A 12,537-nucleotide genomic window follows, 5' to 3' on the forward strand; every position below is an offset into this window, starting at 1 on the left:
AAAGAAATTTGGCCTATATGCTTCTGATTAATATACACTTAACTTATCACAATATTGTTGAGAAATGATCATTTGATGTCCAAGAAGTCTTTAGAGGCTTTTATTTATGCCATTTCTCCTTTGCCAATGCTAAATACAATTTTAGTCCAGAATCTCCTTAACTTGGATCTACATTCATATCTGAAGGAAAATTATTGTTTTGATACAACGTGTTTGTTAGCCAGTAGACTGTTTATACCTATGCAAAATAAAATTTCCTAAAGCTCCTGAACTTCTTCCAATTAAAAGCTAGTTTTCCCCTCTGTGAGGAAATGTTCAGCTATAACAAAAATTATACCAAGCCTCACATCACCTGTAGCAAAATATGCCATGGAAAACATGGATCCAATATTTGCTAACATATTGCCATTGCAAATCCTCACTACATTTGGAATCACCACACCTCAAGATTAAACTTTCAAGCCACAAGTGCCTTTGATGTATCCATACTTTTTTCACCAGAATCTCACATGCAAAGTAATCCAACCATCAGCTACAAAAGAATAAAATAAGTCTCTACTTGCCTTATATATGCATACACACACACATATATATATGTATATATACACATATAAATAAGTCAAATTCAAGCTGATAGAGTTTAAGAAGGAAGGATGTAGCAGAACTATGATCTGCAGTTGATTTTTTTGGTGTGAGTATTCTGGTGCTGATTTTACAGTTACATTATTAGAAGGAAACACATAGGATCAACATAGGTCTTTTATACTTTTTTTTTTTTTTTGGTTTTTGGTTTTTGGGCTACACCCGGCGTTGCTCAGGGGTTGCTCTTGGCTGTCTGCTCAGAAATAGCTCCTGGCAGGCACGGGGGACCATATGGGACACCGGGATTCGAACCAACCACCTTTGGTCCTGGATCGGCTGCTTGCAAGGCAAACACCTCTGTGCTATCTCTCCAGGCCCTAGGTCTTTTATTCTTAAGCAGAGTTCTTAAGCAGGAATGAACTTGGAAACCTCAGGAATCCCAAGTCATTGTCAGCCGATTGGAGAGGAAAGAGAATATGGTGCACTATGAGCATGCACTTAGGTCTGAATGCTGCCTCAGTGGTCTCACACTTGTGTTTTCCAGGTAGGAATAAAGCATGAACTCCACTAGCTCAAGACTGAATCCCTGAAGGAGAACATCTTTCCCAAACAATCTCCTCCACCTCTATGCTTCTCACACCATTGTGTTTTTATCCATGCTTATTCTAAAACAATATTTTCACTTTATCCTATGAAAAAATTCCTTATAGCAGTATCAAAACTCTTTCAAATACCTCTCTCTGAATCTAAATATAACTTGAACCATTCCAAACAATTTCCTTTTAACTCAGTAAAGATGTGTTTTTCCCTTATTTTAAATTGTGCAAAGAATTAGAAATTTTGAAAATAGCATACATCAAGTAAAATGAGTCAGATTTTAATTACATTCAAATATTTCTAAACCCTGCTGTCAGAATCAGCGTTCTCTCTTTGGGCATGTAACATTCTAACAATGTTGTGATATCTTTTTGGTTTACTTAAGTATCTACTTTATTGAATCAGTACAATTTCTTTAGGTCAGAAATTAGGCAAGAGTGGTTAAAGAATACATATCTTCTATAAAATGCCAGAGTAGAGTGTAGTTGTTAAATTAAATGTATCTTAAGAAATTTGAATCTGTTTACATTTGTAATTAATACCAAATAATCTTTGAATATTATTATCTTCCAATATGTTTGCATACTTTTAAGCCCCTATAACAGAAACATGATATTGTGTTCATGAGTTCTGTGCCTGGTTACCTAGCTTACATTAATAGCTGTAAACACAGTCTTATCCAGACTTTTATTGAAAGCCAATTTCCCATGATATTTTTCATTTACTATGTTGAAATTTCTAAAATTTTTCTTCACAATCTTATTTTTTGTGTATTTTCCCATAAATGCCCATATGCTATAGGTTCACCAACCATTAACCTACATGATAACTCAGAAGAAATGAATAAATTCTTAGACTCTAATTATCTTCCATGGTTAAAGCAGGATGATCTAGCATATCTAAACAGACTGATCACTATTGAGAAAATTAAAATGGTAATCAAATGTCTTCCCAAACACAAAAACCCATGCCCAGATGATTTCACTAAGGAATTATTTCAATTTTTCTAGTTGAACTACTACCAATCCATTTAAGGCTCTTTCATGATAATGAAGATTTGGGAACACTCACAAGTAGTTTTTATGAAGATAGCATCACCCTGATACCAAAACCACACAGAGATTTCACAATAAAAGAAAAACTGCAGACCAATAATCCTGATGAACACAGGTGCAAAGATCCTCAACAAAATTATGGCAAATAGAATCCAAAGCCTCATCAAGAAGGTCAAACACCACGACCAAGTAGGTTTCATTCCAGGATTGCAAGGATGGTTTAACATACATAAAGCAATCAACATAATATACCATATCAACAAAAAGTGAAATACAAACCATATGATCATATAAATAGATGAAGAGAATTCATTTAATAAGGTCCAACACCCATTCTTGATAAAAACTCTCATCAAGATGGGAATGGAAGGAATTTTCCTCAATATATTCAAGGCCATCTATAACAAGCCAAAGAAGAAATTCAAAAGGCCAAAACGCATGAAAAAAGCTCCACATTACTAATAACCAGGGAGATGCAAATGAAAACTATAATAAGGTACCATCTCACACCACAGAGATTGGCACACATCACAAAGAACAAGAACAATTAGTGCTGGAAGGGATGTGGAAAGGAACTCTTATTCACTGCTGGTGGGAATGCCATCTAGTCCAGCCTTTATGGAAAACAATATGAAGATTCCTCAAAAAACTGGAAATTGAACTCCCATTTGATCCAGCTATTCCACTCCTAGGGATATACCCCAGGAACACACAAAAATACAAAATTCCTTCTTCATACCTATAGTCATTGCAGTACTATTGTTTACAGTAGCCATACTCTGGAAACAACCAAGAAGCCCTTTAACAGATGAATGGCTAAAGAAACTATGGTACAACTAAGTGCACAATAGAATATTATGCAGCCATCAGGAAAGATGAAGTCATGAAATTTTCCTATACATGGATGTACATGAAATCTATTATGCTGAGTGAAATAAGTCAGAGGGAGAGATAGGCACAGAATAGTCTTACTCATCTGTGGGTTTTAAGAAAATTTATAGACATTACTGTAATAGAACCTAGAGACAATAGAGTTAAGGGCTGGAAGGGCCAGAAGGACTGGCTCACAATTTGAAGCTCACCACAAAGAGTGGTGAACGTTGTTAGGGAAATAACTACACTAACAACTAGCATGACAATGTTAAAGAATGAGAGAGATAGAATGCCTGTCGCGAATACAGGCAGGGTTGCCAGAGGAGGGATGGCATTGGTGGTGGGAATGTTGCAGTGGTGAGGGGGGTTATTTTGTTTATGACTGAAACCCAATTACAAATATGCCTGTAATCATGGTGCCAAAATAAAGATATTTACGCATATTAAAAATACCTTCCTCTTTGTACATGAAAAAATAACATTGATAATACTAGAAAACTGCTTTAAGTTATATAATAAGTAGTTATTTTTATTTTTAATTTTAATAATTTTGTTTTGTATTTTTTTGGTGGGTGCACACCCAGCAGTGCTTAGGAAATAAGCTCTGTGCTTATTATGGCTCTGTGCTCGAAAATAACTCCTGGTGGGCTCAGGGGATCATATGAAATGCCAGGAATAGAACCTGGGTAGGCTGCATGCAAGGCAAACACACCACCCACTGTGCACCAAACACCCCCCTCCAGTCCCATAAGTAGATTTTTTACACATAATATCTGAAGTGAATATTTTAAAAGTGTAATGATATTGAGTGAAATGGACTGGCATATTTCCTCAGATTCTGTTGCCACTTTATTTCTTTTGTACTGGAATTGCTGAATTGTAAACAAATCTATAAACTGCCCAAATAAAGTCTGAGTTCTCTGTTTGCTCTGTAATAGGTGTGAAAGTGATAGGCTTTTGACCAAAAGAGTGGAAGCATAGTATATTCAACAGGAAATATATGAAGAGTGGTACACTCTTCTTCCTCTTAATTATAACACAGGCATTATGGTTTGAGTTTGAGAACCTGGAAATACACATCACATACAGAAAGTGACAAAGCATCAATATAGAATTAGACTCAAAAACTCCGATTACACCGATTCTTGCCCAACCAAATTGTGCCCTGCCAGAATTCCTTTATAAAAGAACACACCCTTCAAAAGATGCTCTTTAAGAGAAAGATGCAGAATGGTCTCACTCATCTATGGTTTTTAAGAAAAAAATGCAAGACATTCTTACAATAATTTTCAGAGACAAAGGAGAGGAGGGCTGGAAGTTTCAGCTCACCTCACAAAGCTCACCACAAAGAATGATGAGTTTAGAGAAATAACTACATTGAGAACTATCCTAACAATGAGAATGTATGAGGAAAATAGAAAGCCTGGCTAGAGTACAGGCAGGGGTGGGGTGGGGAGGAGGGAGATTTGGGACATTGGTGATGGGAATGTTGCACAGGTGATGGGGGTGTTCTTTACATACAGAAACCCAACCACAATCATGTTTGTAATCAAGGTGTTTAAATAAAATATTATAAAATATAAAGTCACATAATAAAAAAGATGCTCTTTACTATATTATTGACGGCATCTAAAATTGGTCCCAGAGAAATTTAAAGTAAAAACTCATTATGTCCCAAATAATACATGAAATTGAGATTTTAAATTTTAGTTAGTTCTATCAACTTTTATGTTGAATGCCTAAAATTTCTTTTTCTATGTACAAGGCATATGGTGTATAAAATAATTGGTATTTAACCATTTTATATAGTATCGAATCTTTAATTGTGTAATTTTAACATAAAATAACATATGTTACATGTTCACATTTCATAGTTCACATGGAAGTAAAGAATGTTTCTTCTTTGTTAACATTATCATGGTCTTAAGGGACTTATTCATGTGTGTGTGTGTGTGTGTGTGTGTGTGTGTGTGTGTGTGTGTAAATGACCGAAAATTAGTTTTATTAGAGAAACAATATATCACTATCTGTATCTGAAAGAGTTTTGCCTATGTCAAAATGTATGGGTGCTAGCACTGTCCTTTCTTGTTATTTGTTTGTTTGTTTGTTTGTTTGTTTGTTTTTGGGTCACACCCAGGTTACTCCTGGCTCTAAGCTCAGAAATTGCTCCTGGAAGGCTCGGGGGACCAATGAGATGCCGGGATTCAAACCATCGTCTTTCTGCATGCAAGGTAAACACCCTACCTCCATGCTATCTCTCCAGCCCCTAACACTGCCATTTTTAAAGATCATGTTATTCTAAATTCTTGACCTCATGTTTATCTCTTATTTAAAAAGGTAAAATATATGCTGATTGTTTAAATTCCCTCAAATTTAATTAGTTCTTCAATTTGATACTATCAGTGCTGCTACATATTCTCTGTACCAGAGCACTAGAATATCTGAACCATTATCATAACCTCCCCTCACTACATTGCCAATCCTCCACATGCTCATATTACATCTTATTTTAGAGTTGTTTGCACAAGTTACTTACCAACCTAAACAACACTTTAATATTTGTAAAAAAATTATTCCAATTCAGATATTCTATAATCGACGATCTCTTCTTTAATATAGTATTATAACACAATAAATTACACATAAGGCTGAAATTTTGATACATTTGTATTTTGAAAACATTACACAGGGCTAATATTCTGTGGAAGAAATATGACATTATGTACAGGTGAACCAGGGACTTTAGAGTTCCATAATTCTGTGAAAATTTGGAATTACAAATTCATGTATATATGACTCAGATAAAATTTGAAAAATTATTAGATATTTCCTATTTATCCAGAGGTTTGTAATTATGTTTGACAAAACATATAGTTGACATCACATTTTTCAATTTTTATCCAGATGTTAGGTATCATGTGAGCCCAATCAAAGACCTCCAATGCTTCACAAAAGCAATTGTAAGTGATATTAAAAAAAATCCTCTTCCATGCCACAAAAAAACTTTTAAAAACAATTTATTGACTCGACTTGACATTTACATGGTTGACTTCAGCCACACTAAACTGTATTTTAAATACTAACGGGTGATTATTGGTTAAGAGCCTTCCCTTTGCTGTTTATGCAATCTGCCTGCTTTTTTAATTTAAAATATGTCCACACACCCCCATTTTTTAGCATTCAACCTCAATGTATTGTTTAGGTCTTGTTCAGCAAGTGAGAGAAAACCTAACTCAAACTGGCTTAAACAAAAATGGAGTTTTTGAGTAAACTAATTGAAAAGTCCAGGGAAACTTATGGCTTCAAATACAGTTCAAAGCAGCAGCCAGATTTACATTGCTGATATCTGGTTTCTTTCAATCTCCAAAACATCATTCATTCTGTTTTAATTCTATTCTCCCAAAGCCTCTTCATGCCATAGTAGTAAAAAAATTCATATCCTCCCTGCTTGATGCTCTGTGAGAAAGTGGACCTCCTTCTTACACAGAAGTACTTGCAAATGTATCAATTGTAATTTTAATTAATTGCAGCTATATGCAACATATATCTAGACCAAATACTGGAATGTGAAGATGTGATGGGTTAAGTTGGATCATGTATTCCATTTCAAGATATGCAGGGATAAGAATGGAATGATATATTTATCCCAGAGAAATTGGTACTAGCTATGAAACATAAATGGCATGATTATTTATTGGCAAAATATAAGTACTACACATGTGGATTTACTCAAGGTAAATGGAACCTCTTTTAACTTCTCAGTCACTTGGTTCTTCCATGGTTTTAGAAGAATACACCTCTTGTTTATTCAGAAACAGCCCTTATTCCTTCCTACTAGTCTAGGATCTATTAGTCATGGTTGCTATTTCTTATAAGTTCACTGTTTCCTTTTCTTCTATTTATTTAGAAATAGTGATGGTGAGATTTTATCATTATAACAGTGCTTAGGCATTATTTCTACTTCTTTTCTCAAGGTTTACTCCTGGAAGTGCTCTGTGTTGTCATTTTCTCCTTTTCTACTTGTTATTGATTTAATTTACAAACATGCTTAGTTTTCATATCATACATATGCACACATGCATTTCACATATAAAATTATTTTGAGCCATTTTCTCTTAAATTTGTTAAATAAAATACTGCCTCTCATTTTAAGGATCTTTTTCCATATTTATTATACATGAAGAAGTAGCATATATCTATGCTCATTGTCTCAGCTTTAAACTGTACAAATTACTCTCAATATGCTTTATAAGGCAAGAGATTGTTCAATTTAGTAAACATTTATTGGAGATGATGAACCTCAATGTGAATATTTTGAGCAGGGACAGATCTAATAGAGAAAATTAGCAGTTTCACTGTGAAGAGTAAAGTTTAGCAAGTTGCCACTGCATGTGGTACTAGCATTGATTTCAGGGTTATACTCAGTAGACATAACATGTATCTAAGCTCTTCTGCAAACACAGAACTATGCCATTAGGGAGAAACACCTTTTTCCTTTGCCTTCTAGTTCTCATGTGAGTATCATCTAATTACAGAATCTAAATGGAGATATTATTGTCAAGTGAGATGCAAAGATTTAGGCTCTTAACTCTTCAGTGCAAGCAGAACCCAAGAGGTGAGATGCAGAATTCAGGAAGATGAGACTCATTCTAAGTACTAATAGTTTGTCTCCAACACATTCTCAAGCAGATATTTTGTCCTCCCTCCCCATTAAATTTTTTTCTGAGTGTTCTGTGCTTACTGCTTGGCTTGTACTCTCTAAACTACCTTTGGGTTCCAATCTCCTCACTGTAGTATTTTAATGCGTTAATCTATAGCCCCTCCATAGACAAATCTATAAATTTCAATTTGTTATCAGTCTTTGATAAATCTTTCCATATCATTCATGTTTAAGGGTCAAAAACTAAATTTAAGAATTAAATATGTATCTCTAGTCCCTAACTTTCATATCCTTCAAAATTTACCTCCTCTAAATATATATTCCATCAACTACTTCACAGAATAATTATAATTTTTTGATCTTTAGTTTCCTGTCTTGACTTACCAACTCACCATTTTTACTTGAGTTTCTAATAGCCTTCTAACTCTATTTCCTTCTTTCTATATCACTCACCCACATTTAATCTGTTCTTAACCCCTGAAAAATTATTTTAAATAATCTAGAATGATTTTCTTTTGTTTAGAAATGTTTAATGCCTATTTTAAAGCTGATAAAGGAAGCAATCATTTAGCAGACAACTCTCAATAATTCATCAAATAAACAAATGAACTGCAAGTTCATAAGACACACAATAAGTTGAGAATGAATACATAGGAACAATATTTTTTCCCAAACTGCCCCATCCTGGCCTTTGTACAAAGAAAAAAAATTTATTCTCATGTTATCACCATGAAGAAGAACTTGGAATTCTAGAGGCCCACCTTCATGTCCTTATCATAATCTTTTGTTCTTACTGAAACTTCTTTTTAGAGGGGTTTTGACCTGCTTGGTGCTGGTGCCAGTTTGAGTCTTATCAAACATCAGTTCCTGGGTTCATAGAGTGAGTCTGGATTTAATGGTTTAGATAATTTGGGACTTGTGACAGAGGAACTAAATTTAATCATATCTTATTTTTATAAATCTGAAGAATGCATTGCCAAGGATCCTCATGATTTACCTACCTTCTTCACTTAGGAAATAAATAAGGATTGATATGACTAGCAAGTACTGGACTTCAGAAGTTACATGTGCATTAGAGCAACATTAATTACTTGTAAGAAAAAAAGTTTTACCCTTCACCCCTAGTTTCCAAGTAATATTTAGCAGATATTTTTTCTCTGTACCCAAACCATCTCTACAAAGAAAGGAAGAATTCAAAATACAACTATCAATTAGGATTATGGCTGAGCTAATAGAAAGCATTTAGAGGCAACTGATGGCTAGTGGATTTTATTTCTTTTTGAACTCTTGTTTCTAGTTCTATTTTTCTAAAAGTACTGTGTTCCTCTTATTCTCTCTTTTTCTGAACATATTCTTGTGTACAGTACTCTTTCTACCTGGTATCTAAAGAGACTACACAAGAGGTTCACTCAGTGAAAATAAGAAATATACCAAGAATACATGTGAAATCAATACAAGGCTGAAAACAACCAATCTGTTAAATTCCATTCTTTAAAAAATAACATGAAAGATGGAATTTTTCATCAGATTTGCACCCCACCTAAGCCCCAATTTATACACTTGGCAAATAGGATCCAATGCCTAATCAAGATCATTCACTATGATCAAGTAGGTTTCATCCCAGGAATGCAAGGATGTTTTAACATTCATAAATCTATCAACATAATATACAACATCAGCACCAAAAAAAATAAAAATCACATGATCATATCAACAGATGCAGAGAAAACATTTGATAAGGTCCAACAACCATTCTTGTTAAAAAAAAAACTCTCACCAGATGAAAATGAAAGGAACATTTTTTCAATATAGGTAAGGCCATCTACCACAAACCAATGGCAAATATAGTCCTCAATGGAGAAAAACTAAAAGCCTTTACTCTAAATTCTGGTACAAGACAGGGCTGTCCTCTCTCACCACTGCCATTCAAAATAATACTTAAAGTACTTGCTATAGCTATTAGGCAAGGAAAATATATCAAGGGAATCCAGATAAGAAAGGAAGAAGTCAAGCTCTCACTGTTTGCAGATGACACGATACTCTGCTTAGAGAACCCTAAAGACTCTAACAAAAACTTAAAATAATAGATTCAAATAGCAAGGTGACAGGCTACAAAATTAACACACAAAAATCAATGGCTTTCTTTTTACACCAATAATGATAGGAAAGAGATGGACATTATGAAAACAACTGCCCGACCCTGCTGGCCCTGGACTCTGGTCCCTTGGGAATTTTGTTGACCTTGTCCCTGTTTGGGGGACCCTTGGGCTGGCAAAGCTGGGCCCAGGTCCGTTTTGCATCTATGCTGACACACATGGTATGCCTCGAATGCCGATCACAGTGCCTCCAAACATTCTGGTCTTCACACAGCAAACTCAACAGCCCAGCGTGACCTTTAGGCCTTGGCTGTTTGCACGCACCACAGAAAGGCTTTGTGAGTGAGGGACACTGCATGGGCACCTGCCTGCCCCCCTGGGAGGAGCCATTTCTGCCCTGGCACTCAAGATACCGCCTTCGGGCCAGCTTTTTCACCATGGTAGAGTGGGGGACTAGCACCAGGTTCGAGGCTGGCATGAAATTTTCCTATACATGGATGTATATGGAATCTATTATGCTGAGTGAAATAAGTCAGAGGGAGAGAGATAAACATAATGATCTCATTCATCTATGGGTTTTGAGAAAAATGAAAAATATTTGTGTAATGATTCTCAGAGACAAAATAGAGGAGGACTGAAGGGTCCAGCTCCTGACATGAAGCTCACCACAGGGATCATTTAGTGCAGTCACAGAAATAATTACACTGAGAACTATCATAACAAAAAGTGACTGAATGAGGGAAGTAGAAAGCCTGTCTAGAGTACAGGCCTGTTGTGGGGTGGGGGAGGAAGGACACTTGGGATATTGGTCATGGGAATGTTGCACTGGTGAAGGATTTTATATATATACATATATATATATTTTTTTTTAAAAAAAATCAAAAAAGAAAAAGAAAAGATAAGGCCTCCCAATTCTTACCACGGGCTGTGTTCTTTACACTGACTGTATAGAACAAGGAGGTACAGTAAATGCACCCCACATACACCTCAACCCAGGCCCTTTGCCTGGTCTGTATTGTGAATTGGGGGACAAAAATAAGAAAACAACCCCATTCACATTAGTGCCACACAAACTCAAATATCTATGGGTCAACTTGACTAAAGACATGAAGGACCTTTACAAAAAAATTATAAAACACTGCTCCAAGAAATAAGAGAGGACACTAGGAAATGGAAGCACATACCCTGCTCATGGATTGACAGGGTTAACATAATTAAAATGGCAATACTCCCCAAAGCATTGTACAGATTTAATGTGATCCCTCTAAAGATACCCATGACATTCTTCAAAGAAGTGGATCAAACACTTCTAAAATTCATTTGGAACAATAAACACCCTCAAATAGCTAAAGCACTCCTTGGAAAAAGGCATTACTTTCCCCAATGTTAAACTGTATTACAAAGCAATAGTTATCAAAACAGCATGGTATCAGAAAAAAGACAGACCCTCAGATCAATGGAATTGGCTTGAGTATTCAGAGAATGTTCCCCAGATATACAATCACCTAATTTTGATAAAGGAGCAAGAAATCCTAAATGGAGCAAAAAAAAGCCTCTTCAACAAGTGGTGTTGGCACAACTGGCTAGCCACTTGCAAAAAATTAACTCAGACCCCCATCTAACACCATGCACAAAGATCAAATCCAAATGGATTAAAGACCTTGACACTAAACTTGAAACTATAAGGTATATAAAACAACACATCGGTAAAACACTTATGATATTGAGACTAAAGGCATCTTTAATGAGGAAACTGCAATCTCCAAACAAGCCTAAGCAGAGATAAACAGATGGGACTATGTTAAGCTGAGAAACTTCTGCACCTCAAAGGAATTAGTGCTCAGAATACAAGGGCCATTCATTGAGTGGGAGAAACTATTCACCCAATACCCATCAAATAAGGGGCATAATATCCAAAATATACGAGGTGCTGATAGAACTTTCCAAGAAAAAAAAAATACCATCTAATCCCATCAAAAAAATAGGGAGAAGAAATGAACAGACACTTTGATAAAGAAGAAATACAAATGGCCAAAAGGCACATGAAAAATGCTCCACATCACTAATCATTAGGGAGATGCAAATCAAAACAACTATGAGGTACCATCTCACATTACAGAGATAGGGGCACATCAGGAGGAATGAGAACAAGCAGTGCTGGTGGGGATGTGGAGAGAAAGAAATTCTTATTCACTGCTGGTGGGAATGCCATCTAGTCCAATCTTTATGAAAAGCTATATGGAGATTCCTTAAAAATATGGAAATTGAGTTCCCATACAATCCAGCTATACCAATCCAGCTAGGGATATACCCTAGGAATACAAAAATACAATACAAAAACCCCTTCTTCACACCTATATTCATTGCTGCATTATTTACAATAGCCAAATTTTGGAAACAACCAAGATGCCTTTCAGCAGATGAATGGCTAAAGATACTGTGGTACATATACACAGTGGAATATTATGCAGCCATCAAGAGAGATGAATTCATGAAATTTTCCTATGCATCGATGTATATGAAATCTATTATGATGAGTGAAATAAGTCAGAGGAAGAGAGACATAGAATAGTCTCACTCATCTATGGGTTTTAAGAAAAGCAAAAGACTTTTTTTTTTAATAATAATTCTCAGAGACATTAAAGGTGAGGGCTGGAAGGCTCAGCTCATGATA

General features: G+C 35.5%; 1 non-coding gene across 1 annotated transcript; it reads left to right on the forward strand.

The window, feature by feature from the left end:
- The first annotated feature begins 10,765 nt into the window (after positions 1-10,765).
- Positions 10,766-10,898, forward strand: LOC126007794 (small nucleolar RNA SNORA51). The gene has a single exon (XR_007495277.1). It is a non-coding gene; the product is annotated as a small nucleolar RNA SNORA51 (small nucleolar RNA).
- Positions 10,899-12,537: the final 1,639 nt, after the last annotated feature.

The sequence above is a fragment of the Suncus etruscus genome, chromosome 4 (assembly GCF_024139225.1).
Source record: "Suncus etruscus isolate mSunEtr1 chromosome 4, mSunEtr1.pri.cur, whole genome shotgun sequence".
Lineage (NCBI taxonomy): Eukaryota > Metazoa > Chordata > Mammalia > Eulipotyphla > Soricidae > Suncus > Suncus etruscus.